Source organism: Callithrix jacchus, chromosome 20, assembly GCF_049354715.1.
Source record: "Callithrix jacchus isolate 240 chromosome 20, calJac240_pri, whole genome shotgun sequence".
NCBI classification, from domain to species: domain Eukaryota; kingdom Metazoa; phylum Chordata; class Mammalia; order Primates; family Cebidae; genus Callithrix; species Callithrix jacchus.
This window is the reverse complement of record NC_133521.1, coordinates 6,668,568-6,682,587: the sequence shown is the minus strand read 5'-3', so window position 1 is coordinate 6,682,587 and position 14,020 is coordinate 6,668,568.

The window sequence follows — 14,020 nt, the reverse complement described above, 5'->3', positions numbered from 1 at the left end:
ATAGAAAAGAACTGGACTTACCATGATTGCCCAACAATAGGGGTTTGGGGAGAGCAGTTGTGGTTCATCCCAATAAGGAAATACTATGCCTGCAGCCATCACACACTGTGTGACAGAAGACAAGTTAGGGACATGGGGAAATGCTCATGATGCAAAGTAAAATGTTCTAAGAGTACATAACAGTGCATAATACATACAGTTATTTTAAAAAGCAAATTATATACATGCATATAAAGAAAAAGAGTCAGTTAAAATACACCAACATTTTAGCAATGCTTGTCTCTGCACTGTGGTACTGTGGATGATATGTTTTTTTTCTTTCTGCTTGTTGTATGTTCTAAATTTTCTACAGTAAAATATTTTGGGGTGAGTGGGCAATAACCTTTATTCTACTTTGTTGCCCAACAGGTTTTCCATTGAGAAATTTTCATATGATCATTCTTTTTTTTTTTTTTTGAGACGGAGTTTCGCTCTTGTTAGCCAGGCTGGAGTGCAATGGCGTGATCTCGGCTCACCGCAACCTCCGCCTCCTGGGTTCAGGCAATTCTCCTGCCTCAGCCTCCTGAGTAGCTGGGACTACAGGCACGTGCGACCATGCCCAGCTAATTTTTTGTATTTTAGTAGAGAAGGGGTTTCACCATGTTGACCAGGATGGTCTCGATCTCTTGACCTCATGATCCACCCGCCTCGGCCTCCCAAAGTGCTGGGATTACTATAAAAATATGTAATTGATTCCTTTAACATAATACCAGAAAATACAAAGACAGACACAAAAGTTCCCCTGATCCTCCTGCCCACATAAGCCTTGTTGACTGTAATAAACTTTTATAATAAGAAATCAAAACATTACTTTTAAAGACTCAGTTAAAATTGGAGTTGACTGAAATGACTTGTAAATTTGTGCTAAATAGCCTCAAGTGGACCCCTCAGATATCAGGGCCCCAGAGAGACCATTCTTAGCAAAAATCGTATCCAGTTCCCGGTGTTTCACTGCAGAGCCGCGGAGTTGACTTGTCGAGGAGGATTATGCCTTGGTCCTGTGTTTGCTCAAGGTTTTCTGCCTGGGCTCTGAGTAACTTGAAGCATTTCTCAGATCCAGAAACACTGAGTCTCAATTCCACTCCAGCTGAATGTCAACTTCTTTCCATTGCAGGGTTAGGGTAGGTGAGCCAGGTTCTACATTGACTCTCTTTTCCCAGGGCCACCTGAAAATAACGGCCCCTCCCTCCCTCTTCAAGCAGACTTCTCCTCTAACGCACCCTTGGGAAGATCAGGACAACTGGGGGAAAATAGAACTGAGTGGAAGGAGGCAGCGTGTTGCTGAGGGATTCCTGTGTATGTTGTTCCGTGTCGGTGTGTGGAGATGTGCTCACTATTAAATGCTGCATTCTCCTGCCTGGGTATGCCATAGTTTATTTGGCCACAGTTGTGCTTAGGGCTGCTATGAGTGTCCAGTGCAGGAGACCAAGGTGCATTCACAGGTTATCGCCATTGCGAAGCTTTTCCTTGCATTTAATGTCACCAAGTGCTCAGTCCCCTACACAGGACCAGCCATCCCCATATCTGAAAATCCTGCCTCCAAGTGCTAAGCAGAGCTGGGTAGCAGCTGGTCTGGGTTGCGCTGGAGGTGGTTGGTTACCTATCTGTTAACTCTCCTCCCTGCTTCCTTAGTAACAGACTCCTGTTTTATTCTGGAGTGAATGTGCCCAGCGAAGAGGCCTCAGTTGCTGGCCTTCTTTGAAACTCACAGTGGCCTGTAAGCGGTAAGCAGATAGACATGTTGGGTGGATGCAGAGGCATGCACGTTGAGAAAATGACAGCTGGCATAGCCCTGTGATCACTACCTTCTCTTCTGCTTTTTGGCTGGAACATGGTTGTGATAGCAGGAGTTCCAGATGCTATTCAGGACCTGGAGGCAACTTAGTGATGGAAGCCATGCATCAAAAGGTGGTAGAGCAGGAAGAGTGAAGGAGCCCAGCTCCCTGATGTCTGTACTGGCCCTAGACAGTCACACCCAGACTTCTTCCACATGAGAGAGAAAGAGACTCCTACATTGTTTAAGAAATGTCATTTCTGGCCTCTGTTACACAAATCTCAGTCTCTCTGAGAAGGGCCCCAGGAAACTCCACCTCACAACCTAAACGTTCATGAATGGATGAATGGATAAAGAAAATATGGTATACAGCAGATCTGTGAATAACATCATTTAGTTCAATGTCGTTTTCCTATAAGGTTGATGGGTGAAAAAACAGATTCCCAACCGGGTCCCTGTCTGTGGAGTCTGCACCTTCCCCCATATCTGTGTGTTGTCTCAGGGCACTCTGGTGTCCACCACATCCTCAAGCTGTTCATGTGAGATTCACTGGCATGTGCACACGGCCCCAGGGAGAGTGAGCATGAGTGTGAGAGTGTGTGAGTGTGGGTGTGTGTGAAGGAGCGTGTGTGTGAGTGTGTGTGTGAGTGTAGGAGCATGAAAGTTGGTGTGGGTATGGGTTTGTATGAACAAGTGTGGGAGCATGAGTGTAGGTGTGTGAGAGCAAGTTTGAGTGTGTGTCAGTGTGTGTGGGTGATAGGTATGTGTGCAAGTGTGTGTGTGAGTGTGAGAAAGTATTAGTAAGTTTGGTGTGTGTGCATATGGGTACGTGGGAGCAAGTTCCTGCCTTGCACCCTGAGCTGCGATGACCCTGAACTGGAATAAGCAGGTTAGAAAGTTAATGAATGAGTACAAATTATTGTACAAAATAGTAAAGTCTCTGGTAATCCTACAAATGCATGACAGTAAACGTGTGTGGGTGTGTGAGCCAGTGTAGATGTGTGAGCAAATGTGGCTGTGTGTGTGTGTGTGAGTGGGTGCAAGTATGGGTGGGTGTGGGTGTGTCAGTGTGTGAGCAAGCATAGATGTGTCAGTGAGTGTGAGTGGGGGTGTGTGAGCAAGTATGAGTGTGTGAGTGTGTGGGGATGTGTGAGCGAGTATGGGTGGGTGTAAAAATAGGTGTAAGTGTGGGTGTGTGCCAGTGTGTGAGGGTGAATGAGCTAGTATGGGTATGGGTGTGGGTGTGGGTGCATGTGTGAGTATGGATGAGTGTGGCTGTGTATGGGTGTGTGAATGTGGGTGAGTGTGAGTGTATGGGTGTGTGAGAGCAAGTATAGGTGTGTGAGCGAGTGTGGGTGTGTGTGAGTTTGGGTGTATAAATATGAGTGTGTGTGAGCGAGTGTGGATATGTGTGTGTGAGAAAGTGTGGGTGTATAAATATAGGTGTGTGTGAGCGAGTGTGGATATGTATGTGTGAGAAAGTGTGGGTGTATAAATATGGGTGTGTGTGAGCGAGTGTGGGTGTACAAATATGGATGTGTGAGCGAGTGTGGGTGTGTGAGAGTGTGGGTGTATAAATATGGGTGTGTGTGAGCGAGTGTGGGTGTGTGTGTGAGAAAATGTGGGTGTATAAATATGGGTGTGTGTGAGCGCGTGTGAGTATGTGTGTGAGAGAAAGTGTGGGTGTATAAATATGGGTTGTGTGAGCGAGTGTGGGTATGTGTGTGTGAGAAAGTGTAGGTGTATAAATATGGGTTGTGTGAGCGAGTGGGTGTGTGTGTGAGAAAGTGTGGGTGTATAAATATGGGTGTGTGTGAGCAAGTGTGGGTATGTGTGTGTGAGAAAGTGTGGGTGTATAAATATGGGTGTGTGTGAGTGTGTGTATGTGTGTGTGAGAAAGTGTGGCTGTATAAATATGGGTGTTTGTGAGTTTGGATGTGTACGTAAGAAAGTGGGTGTATAAATATGGGTGTGTGAGCGAGTATGGGTGTGCGTGTGAGAAAGTTTGGTTGTATAATTATGGGTGTGTGAGCGAGTGTAGGTGTGTATGTGAGAAAGTGTGGGTGTATAAATATGGGTGTGTGGGTGTGGGTATGTGTGTGTGAGAAAGTGTGGGTGTATAAATATGGGTGTGTGTGAGCGAGTGTGGGTGTGTGTGTGAGAAAATGTGGGTGTATAAATATGGGTGTGTGTGAGCGCGTGTGAGTATGTGTGTGAGAGAAAGTGTGGGTGTATAAATATGGGTTGTGTGAGCGAGTGTGCGTATGTGTGTGTGAGAAAGTGTAGGTGTATAAATATGGGTTGTGTGAGCGAGTGGGTGTGTGTGTGAGAAAGTGTGGGTGTATAAATATGGGTGTGTGTGAGCAAGTGTGGGTATGTGTGTGTGAGAAAGTGTGGGTGTATAAATATGGGTGTGTGTGAGTGAGTGTATGTGTGTGAGAGAAAGTGTGGGTGTATAAATATGGGTTGTGTGAGCGAGTGTGGGTATGTGTGTGTGAGAAAGTGTGGGTATATAAATATGGGTTGTGTGAGCAAGTGTGGGTGTGTGTGAGAAAGTGTGGGTGTATAAATATGGGTGTGTGTGAGCGAGTGTGGGTGTGTATGTAAGAATGTGGGTGTATAAATATGGGTGTGTTGAGCGAGTGTGGGGGTGTGTGTGAGAAAGTGTGGGTGTATAAATATGGGTTGTGTGAGCAAGTGTGGGTGTGGGTGTGAGAAAGTGTGGGTGTATAAATATGGGTTGTGTGAGCGAGTGTGGGTGTGTTTGTGTGAGAAAGTGTGGGTGTATAAATATGGGTGTGTGTGAGCGAGTGTGGGTGTGTATGTGAGAAAGTGTGGGTGTATAAATATGGGTGTGTGAGTGTGTGTACGTGTGTGTGAGAAAGTGTGGGTGTATAAATATGGGTGTGTTGAGCGAGTGTGGGGGTGTGTGTGAGAAAGTGTGGGTGTATAAATATGGGTTGTGTGAGCAAGTGTGGGTGTGGGTGTGAGAAAGTGTGGGTGTATGAATGAGTATGGGTGTATGTGAGTGAGTGTGGGTGTGAGAGTATGAGCATGTGAGTGAGCAAGAGTGTGTGTGTGAATGTGCCCTGGAATGGATGGCTCCCTAGCCAGGGCAAGTTCCTGCCTTGCACCCTGAACTGGAATAAGCAGGTTAGAAAGTGAATGAATGAGTACAAATTATTGTACAAAATAGTAAAGTCTCCGGTAATCCTATTAATGCATGATAGTAAACAACGGTTCTCAAAAGTGCTGGTGAACATGCTATGCTGGTGATTGTTTTTTAACCATGTGGTGTCAGGAGGTGCGCCTGACAATTTTCACTTTGCCAACATTTATTCCTGATTTAACCCACCACCATGACAAGCACTGTCACTCACTGTTTCAACAGAAGTTAGGCAAATAATGCCCCTACTTGTTTTGATTAATCTTTCTTAAATGTATATATAGCTCACATTTATTTCAGTGTTCAATATTAGAAATGTTTTGGGTCTTTAGAAGTTTGGTGATGTTTTTGTGATCAGAAATATGCCACAGGAACTTAACTTTTGTTTATATCAATTCGCCTGTGGTAAAATTGGTTTTGCTACATGTTGTTTTGCTTAAAGTCAATTTCCAAGAACGTATTGATGACATTAAGTGAAGATTCATTGGATATACACAATGGAATACTAAATGAAGGAAATTCTGTCATTTGTGACAACATGGATGAATCCAGGGGGATTGAGTGAAATAAGCCAGGTGCAGAAGGACAGATGCTGCATGACCTCACTTACATGTGAAATCTGAAAAGTCCAAAAAAGACTCATAGAAGCAGAGTGAGTGGAGGACACCAGAGGCTGGGCCTGGGAAGGGGAGGGGAGAGAAAGGGGAGTGGAAGGAAGAGGGGAGGGGAGGGAAGGGGAGGGAGGAGGGAGAGGGAAGAGGATGGGAGGGGAGGGAAAGGGAAGATACTGGTAAAGGGTACAAAGCTCCACTTAGAAAGAAGGAATACATTTTAGTGATCCGTTAGGCAGCATGGTTAATAATAGTGTTGTATATTTCAAAATTACTAAGATAGTAGATTTTAAATATAACTGTCAAAAATGGTAAGCTTGTGACGTAATGGATACGTTAATTACCTTGATGATCATTCTACAATGTATACATGTACCAGAACATCACACTGCATCCTACAAATATATACAATTATTTGTCAATCAAAAATTTTTCATAAAAGGAAAGAGTTCTGCTTCCAATGCTAACTCAGCTATTAACAACATGAGACTGCACCTTCCTTGTTCCTTGTGTGCATAGCTCTCTTTCTTAGGAACCCCAGAGGGAAGAAGAATGGGCCGTGGGATAAGGGCACCTCCAGGTCTCTTTCAGTATCTACATATCATAGTGATGGCAGGAGAGAGCCTTGTTTAACAGGGGAAAGTGCGTGAGAAGCCAGCCTCAAAGGGGACTCAAAAATACAGACACATCTTCAGGTTCTTTTGTGGTGGTGGTGGTTGCAGTTGTAAAAAAAAAATTCAAATGCTAATTTAGTATGAGTCTTGCTGGCACATGCAGTAAAAATCGTCTTGTCCAGCTCATAGCCACCAACCAATTAATCCAGACAGACAGGAGGCTGAGTACTCAAGAACATGCACAGAGAGAGGACTTGTCAGACCCTATGAGAGCAGCGCCACAGCAACCAGGACGAGCCGGGGCATCCAGCTCCCTCGTCCTGAAAGCCCAGTATAGCTGACAGAGCTGCAATTAGCAGCCCGTGGCCTTTGTAAAGTTCTGCAATGCTGAACAAGGCTGAGAGAGTGGTTTTAGAGAGAAAGGTCCCATGGTGGTGATGAGTGAGTGGCGGGATCATTGCATGGCCTTTCTGAGATGGGACGCCTGGTATGCAGTGACCCAGGGGATTTCAAAACTCCTCTCCCCAAGAGTCCCACCATCCCTTCCAGCTGACTCTGAGTGGATGGGTAAACTGAATCCTGAACACCCAGGGTATGGGAAATGGCCATCCTGTTTGTCTGTGTTTATGAGGTCAGCTGTAACAGAGGACCACAGTATGGAAGCCTTATGTGACACATTTCTGGAGGCTAGAAGTCCCAAATCAAGGAATTGACAGGTTGCTTCCTTCTGAGGCTGAGGTAGGACTTGTTGCATGTCTTTCTCCTTAGTCTGTGGATGGCCACCTTCTCCCTGTGTCTCCTCACATTGTTTTCTCTCTATGCATGTCTGTCTCCAAATTTCCCCGATATGGTTAGGCTGTGTCTCACCCAAATCTCATCTTGGATGGTAGCTCCCATAATCTCTGCATGCTATGAGAGAAACCCTGTGGGAGGTAATTGAATCAAGGAGGCAAGTTTTCCTGTGCTGCTCCTGTGATAACTAGTACCTCTCACGAGATCTGATGGTTTTATAAGGAGCAGTTCCCCTGCTCATGCTCTCTTGCCTGCCATCATGTAAAACATGCCTTTGCTCCTCCTTCACCTTCCGCCATGATTGTGAGTCCATTAAACTGCTTTTTCTTCATTAATTACCCAGTCTCCAGCATTTCTTCCTAGCAGTATGAAAATGGATTAATAAAAGGCACCCTTTTATAAGGACAGGAGTCATACTGAATTACAGACCATCCTAATGACCTCTTATTAACTTGATTGCCTCTGAAACACCCTATCTTCAAATAAGGTCACATTCTGAGACACTAGTTGGTAGGACTTCAGCATATGGATTTGGGAGACACAGTGCAGCCCATAACATTATTCATCAACTGTGAGGGTCCCAACAGGAGCCAGAAAGGTCATATTCATAAGTGACCCTCACCTGGGTGGGAACTGTGGCAAAGCAGCATGTGCTGCATTGTCAGACTCAGCTGCAGCCAGATGTAGCTGTGGGACACCTTTGCTCACCCCTCCAGCCCCACAACTCTGTTCCATGCCTGGGAGGTCAGTTTTTGTGGACTGCATCTAAGGGCGTCGTTAACTTCTGGTTTCAGATAGCTCAGCCTGTGCTGTACAAAATGCAGCCACTAACCACATATAGCTATGTACATTTAATTTTAAATTACTTAAAATTAAATAATATTTATACGTTAATTCCTCTCACACTAACCACATCCCAAGTGCTCAGTAGCCACAATTGGCAAGGCACCGTGGTTTAGATGGTACAGATGTGCACTCCATCATCACAGAAAGTTCTATTGGACAACACTGGCTCAGCTAGGCGAGGCCCTGGCAGGAGATTCAGAGTGTGGGAAGAGAGTGAGTCAAGATGTTTATTCCTCCAGCTTCTTTCCTGCCAGGTTGCCGGGGTTGACTGTGACTCTGTCGAGTGCCCATCTGCTATCAGGGAGCCCTCTCCAAGCACCACTTTCTGGCCTGCTGTAACTGCTCCCTCCTTTGCCCCTTCAGCCCTAGGGTTGGTAATCATTCCCTGCTGTTTCTTTGTAGGGTGCTGCACCATGCCTTGGTCTTAACCCTAAACCCATATCTTTGTAAATATCCAAATCTCCCCATATGACTAATTTGACAAGTTACCTGTTCCTATAACAAGACCCTGCCATGTTGGAGTGCCAGCATACCAGTGCAATGTCACTAAATCTAATTTTGCAATAAAAGATGGAAATCTAAATTTTTATATGAAATCTGCATCCTAAATCATGGCAACTTTCAAACATTGAAAGCAAAGAAAAATTCATCTACAGTGAATGTGTCCTGTAACCAGCTACCTGTGCTCTATCCCAATGACAGGCAACCTGGTAATCATCCACTCTGAACACCTTGCTCAGATCAAAGCCTTCTCCCCAGTGACCATGGGGGTTCTCATCATGTCTTCTGGGTAGCTACCACTTTCCTGTTTCTCCTTTTTCCAGAGATGGAAAGGCTGGAGATCACATTCTGATCTCCAGCTGTGACTTGTTTCCTATGCCTTGACTTGATGCAGCAGTCAGCCAGTGCTGTGTAACAAATTGGCCCAAACATAGTAGCTTTAAACAAAATCATTTCTTATCTCACAGTTTCTGTGGCTTAGGCTTTGATCCTCAAGCAGGCTCATGGTTCTGAGTTGTACAATCCAGCTATATTGCTAAATTATGTGCTGAACACCTTCCAGGTACAGGTGATTATGGGACAGGTTCTCCCAGAGGTGGAAGAGAGAATCAGATGCCTGAGGTTAGGAGTGAAGTCTCAGCACAGCAGGAACACCAATTCTATTCTACCTCAGAATTTCATGCAAGAAAGGTGTCCAGGGGTGGGCGAGGGTGCAGGCAGCAAAGAGTTGAAATGGGCTGGCTGAACTCTGGAAAGGCTGCCTTGGAAGTTGAAGCTGGAGCTGGAGGTGGTGCTAAGTTAAAACAGAAAAGAGGGACCCGATCTTGGGGAGACCTTAGCAGGTCTACAGGGGTCCCTGGAAATGCAGGAGGGCCCTGGGTCCCATGCTGCTGGGTGGTTCACTTCCTTCCATCACTTCTCTCTTTCCTACACCTGAGGACCTCTATAGAGATGAGGGGAGGGCTGGTCCTCTTTAGCAGTTCTTGTTTAAGTAGAGAGCCAGTGCATGACGGGGTCATGCCTCTACCAGCACAGGGCCTGGAATCCCTCAGCTCCCAGCCAAGCACGAGGCTCTGCAGGATCCAACTGGAATCCTTCACTTTCCCACAATTCCATTGCAGGCTCTCCATGGTGCAGACCTATTTTTCCACCCTTTTTCTTTTAGGGACTCTGGTGGGGAGAGGGTGGGAAGCAGGGTCCTGCTGCTTTAGAGTCCAGCATTCGGTGCTGCCCAGGCCTGTGCTGGGTCCTGGAGAGCCTAAGATGATCAAGATCTAGACCCTGATCTCAAGAAGTTCTCAAGATAGTGAAGCCTGGTGGCCCAGAGAAGGTTGGGGTCTGAGTTGAAGCTGGAAAGACCTGAAGTTGCCTTTTGGATGAGTGCCCTTCACGGCATACCTGCCAGTATCTAGCTGCTGCCTCTGCTGTACCCAGACATCTCTCCTCAATTCTTGGGTCCTGTATTAGTTGGTTCTCACAGTGCTGTAAAGAAATGCCTGAAACTTCATAATTTATAAATAAAAAAGGTCTAACTGGCTCACAGTTTGCAGACTGTACAGGAAGCACAATGCTAGCATCTGCTCATCTTCTGGGGAGGCCTCAGGAATCTTACAATCATAGCGAAGGTGAAGGAGGAGTAGACAGGTCACATGGTGAAGGCAGAAGCGAGGGGAGGAGCCACACACTTAAACAACCAGAACTCACCTCAACTCACTCACTGTCACCAGGACAGCACCAAGAGGGATGTTGCTAAATCTGTCATGAGAAATCCACCCCCATGGTCCAATCACCTCTCATCAGGCCCCACCTCCAATACTGGACAATACATGTCAATACAAGATTTGGGTGGGGACACACATCCAAACTATATCAGCTCTGATTATCCAATCCCTGACCACCCTTCAGGGCCAGCTCAGACCACTCCTCCTCGGTGAAGCTTCCTCTAGGGGCTCCAGCCCACAGAGCTCTAGACTTGCAAGTAACTTCAGATCAATAGTTTCCTCCTAACCCAATCTAAGATAACAATAATTACAGATAATCTAGATAAGTATGAAAATGTGGATAACAGTTATAAGCAATACTATTTTTTAAAAATGGAAAGAAACACTATTATTATTGACAATCTAAGTATGATAATACGGATGATAGTTATATTTTTAAAAGGCTAACATTTGTGGAGTGCATACAATTTTCCAGAACTTGTGCTTCTTCCTCACAGCAACCCAAAAGAGAGATTTTGGCCAGACATGGTGCTTCACGCTTGTAATTCCAGCACTTTGGGAGACCCAAGTGGGCAGAGCACCTGAGGTCAGAAGCTCAAGACCAGCCTGGCCAACATGATGAAACCCCATCTCTAATAAGAATACAAAGTTAGCTGGGCGTGATTAGCATGCACCAGCTACTTGGGAGGCTGAGGCAGGAGAATTGCTTGAACCAGAGAGGCAGAGGTTGCAGTGAGCCAAGATTGTGCCACTGCACTCCAGCCTGGGCATCAAGAGTGAAACTCCATCTCAAAAAAGAAGAGAAAGAGAAAAAGAAAAGAAAAAAAAGGAAGGAAGGAAGGAAAAGAAAGAAAGAGGGGAAGGAGGAAGGAAGGGAGGAAGGGAGGGAAGGAGGGAGAGAGGGAGGGAAAGATTTTACAATCGTGCTTGTTTTATAGATGAGAAACTAAAGCAGAAAGGGGAAGTTATTTTGGTTTCCACAGCTCATAAGTAAATGAGGTCTGGAAGGTCTGACGCAGGACTTCCTGGGTCCGGAGCCACACTCTTCACCATCCTGCTGTCACCTAATTGTTCCCTGTACATGCTGCCCTTCCTAATAGGCTGTGAGCTCTTTGAAGACACACATCAGGCCTGTGTCACCAAGCAAGCAGCAGGTGCTCAATAAATGCTGATTGGCTTACTGGGCTGGTTGATTGCTTCAGAGAAGGGCTTTCTGAACATGCTGAAATCAGGCTGTGACTTGCAGGGTCAGTCCTCAGGGACCGTGCGATTCCAGCTGAGGGCTCCCTCTCCCACTCCCAGGATCATTGCTATTTACCTGCAGACATTTAAAGGTCAGGTTACTAATGTTCAGCTATGAACTTATCCTGCCTGCCAGGATCACAGGTATAAAAGAGGCAGGGTGTGTGTGTGTGCGAGCGTGCAGGGCAGACACAGCTCCAGGTGAGGTAGCTGCTGCCACACTGGGTTTACTCTAGAGTGTCTGTTTTCTCCCAGCAGGCTTGGTAGAACTGGACTGGATTTGGGGATCTTCTATCAGGGTCTCTGCTGGAACTCTGAAACCCAAATCAGCTCTGTCATCAAGGCTCTGAACTCCTGTACACTGTAGCCATCCAATCTATTATTGAATTTTGATCTTGCCTTATGCCACTTGCTAATAATTTTAGACAAGTCTTTTTTTTTTTGAGACAAAGTCTGGCTCTGTCACCCAGTTTGGAGTGCAATGGCTCAATCTCACTCACTGCAACCTCCACTTCCCAGGTTCAAGTGATTCTCCTGCCTCAGCCTCCCCAGTAGCTGGGATTATGCACCACCACGCCTGGTTAATTTTTGTATTTTTAGTAGAGACAGGGCTTCATCATGTTTGCCAGGCTGGCCTCCAGCTCCTTACCTCAGGTGATCAGCCCGCTTTGGCCTCCCAAAGTGCTGGGATAACAGGCATGAGCCATCACACTGGGCCAATTTCAGGCAAGTCTTAACTCCGTAACTGGACCAAACTCCCTCTAGGAAGTGGGCAGAGGCCTGAACATCCAGCCTTGTTTGCCCACGGGCTGCACACAGGGGAGATGCTCATTGAATGGCTGGCTGCACACAGGGGAGATGCTCATTGAATGATTCCTGCATCCTCAAAAAAGCTCCCAAGATAGAACTGGCCGTGGCCACTGTGACCCTGCCTCTGGACCATAGCATCAGTGGGAAGGGTAGAAGAGAGGCAAGGAGAAAGGCTGCTCCTGGGAACAGTCTCCATTAGTGCTGCATTTTTAATGATTTCTAAGGTATTGGATTGGCATGGCCAATTGTTAAGAATATAACAAAGAGACATTAGAAGAAGCAATGGAAACTCGACAGTCAGTTTGGTCCATTGGACACATGAGTGTCCTGCCTCATCTCCCTCCAGAGTTCCCATGATAGCACCAGAGACTCTATAACTCCTCCCTCTGGCCTACAAGGGATAGAGTCTCTGGCTGCTCTTCTCTGGTCTCTCTCTCTCCCTCACTGCACTTCAGCCTCGGAGGCTTCCTCCTGCTCCTCCGTCACACAGAACAGCTCCCACCCCAGGACCACCTGTTCTATGAGTGCTGACAAATGCACACACTGTGTGTAGATCTGTACTCCACACTCATCAAGATGTGAAACATTTCCACTGCCTCGAAAGGTTTGCTTTATGATCACAGCAATCAATGCCCGCCATAACTGCCCTAAATGCAGTTGCACCCAGTAACAGAACTTCAAATCTATGAAGCAAAAACTGACAGAAACGAAAGGTGAAAAAGACAAATCCACAATTACAGTTGGAAATTTTAACACTTCTTTCTCAGTAATTGATGGAAGAAGTAGATAGAAAATCTGTAAAGATACAAAACACTTGAAGAACACTCTCAACCAACTTGACTGACTGACACTTACAGAACCCTACAACCAACATTTGCAGAATACACATTATCTTACTAGTTTTTTTTGGCAGAATCTCACTCTGTTGCCCAGGCTGGAGTGCCATAGTGCAATCTTAGCTCACTGCAACCTCCACCTCCACACCTGGCTAATTTTTTGAATTTTAAGTACAGATGGGGTTTCACCATGTTAGCCAGGCTGGTTTCGACCTCCTGACCTCAAGTCATCTGGCTGCCTCAGCGTCTCAAAGTGCCGAAAATTTTATTTTAAACATTTACCAAGATAGAGCATAGTCTGGGCCATTGAAAAGAAGATTCTCCATAAATTAAAGTGGATTAAATCATACAGTGTCTGTATTTTGACTATATTAAATGAAGTTAAAAATCATCAACAAGTAAATATTTGGAAAATGCCCAGATATTTGGAAACTAAACAAAATAGTTTTAAAGCACATACAAATGAATAAAATAAGGGAAGTCCGAAGGTGTATTTAAACTAAATTATGGTACAAAAGCACGACATATCAAAATGTGTGTCATGTAGCTAAAGTAAGACTTAGAGAGAAATTTGTACTTTTAAATGTTGATGTTAGAAAAAAAGAAAGATCTAAAAATCAAGAGAACCAACAGCTAGTTATTCGGAAAGACAAATGCAATTGATAAATCTATAGCCAGACTAATAGGAAGAGAGATTAGGGAGAGCAGGGTGGAGGTGAACATCTAACCAGCCAAGCGTGACAGAAGAGACGCTGCTATAGATCCTACAGAAATTAAAAAGGTAACGAGAAAATATTGTAGACAGCTTTATGCCAATAAATTCAAAAGCATATAGATGAAGTGGACAAATTCCTTCAAAGACAAAAATTATCAAAATTCACAGAAAAAGAAATAGAAAATCAGAATAATCTCATATCTATTAAAGAAATTGCATTTTAATACTTTCCTGCAAAGAAAAATCCAAGCCCTTCACTGGTAAGTTTTATCAAACTTACAAGGAAGAAATTTGACCAATCCTACATAAACTCTCGAAGAAAATAGAGGAGAAATACTATTTCCCAACTCATT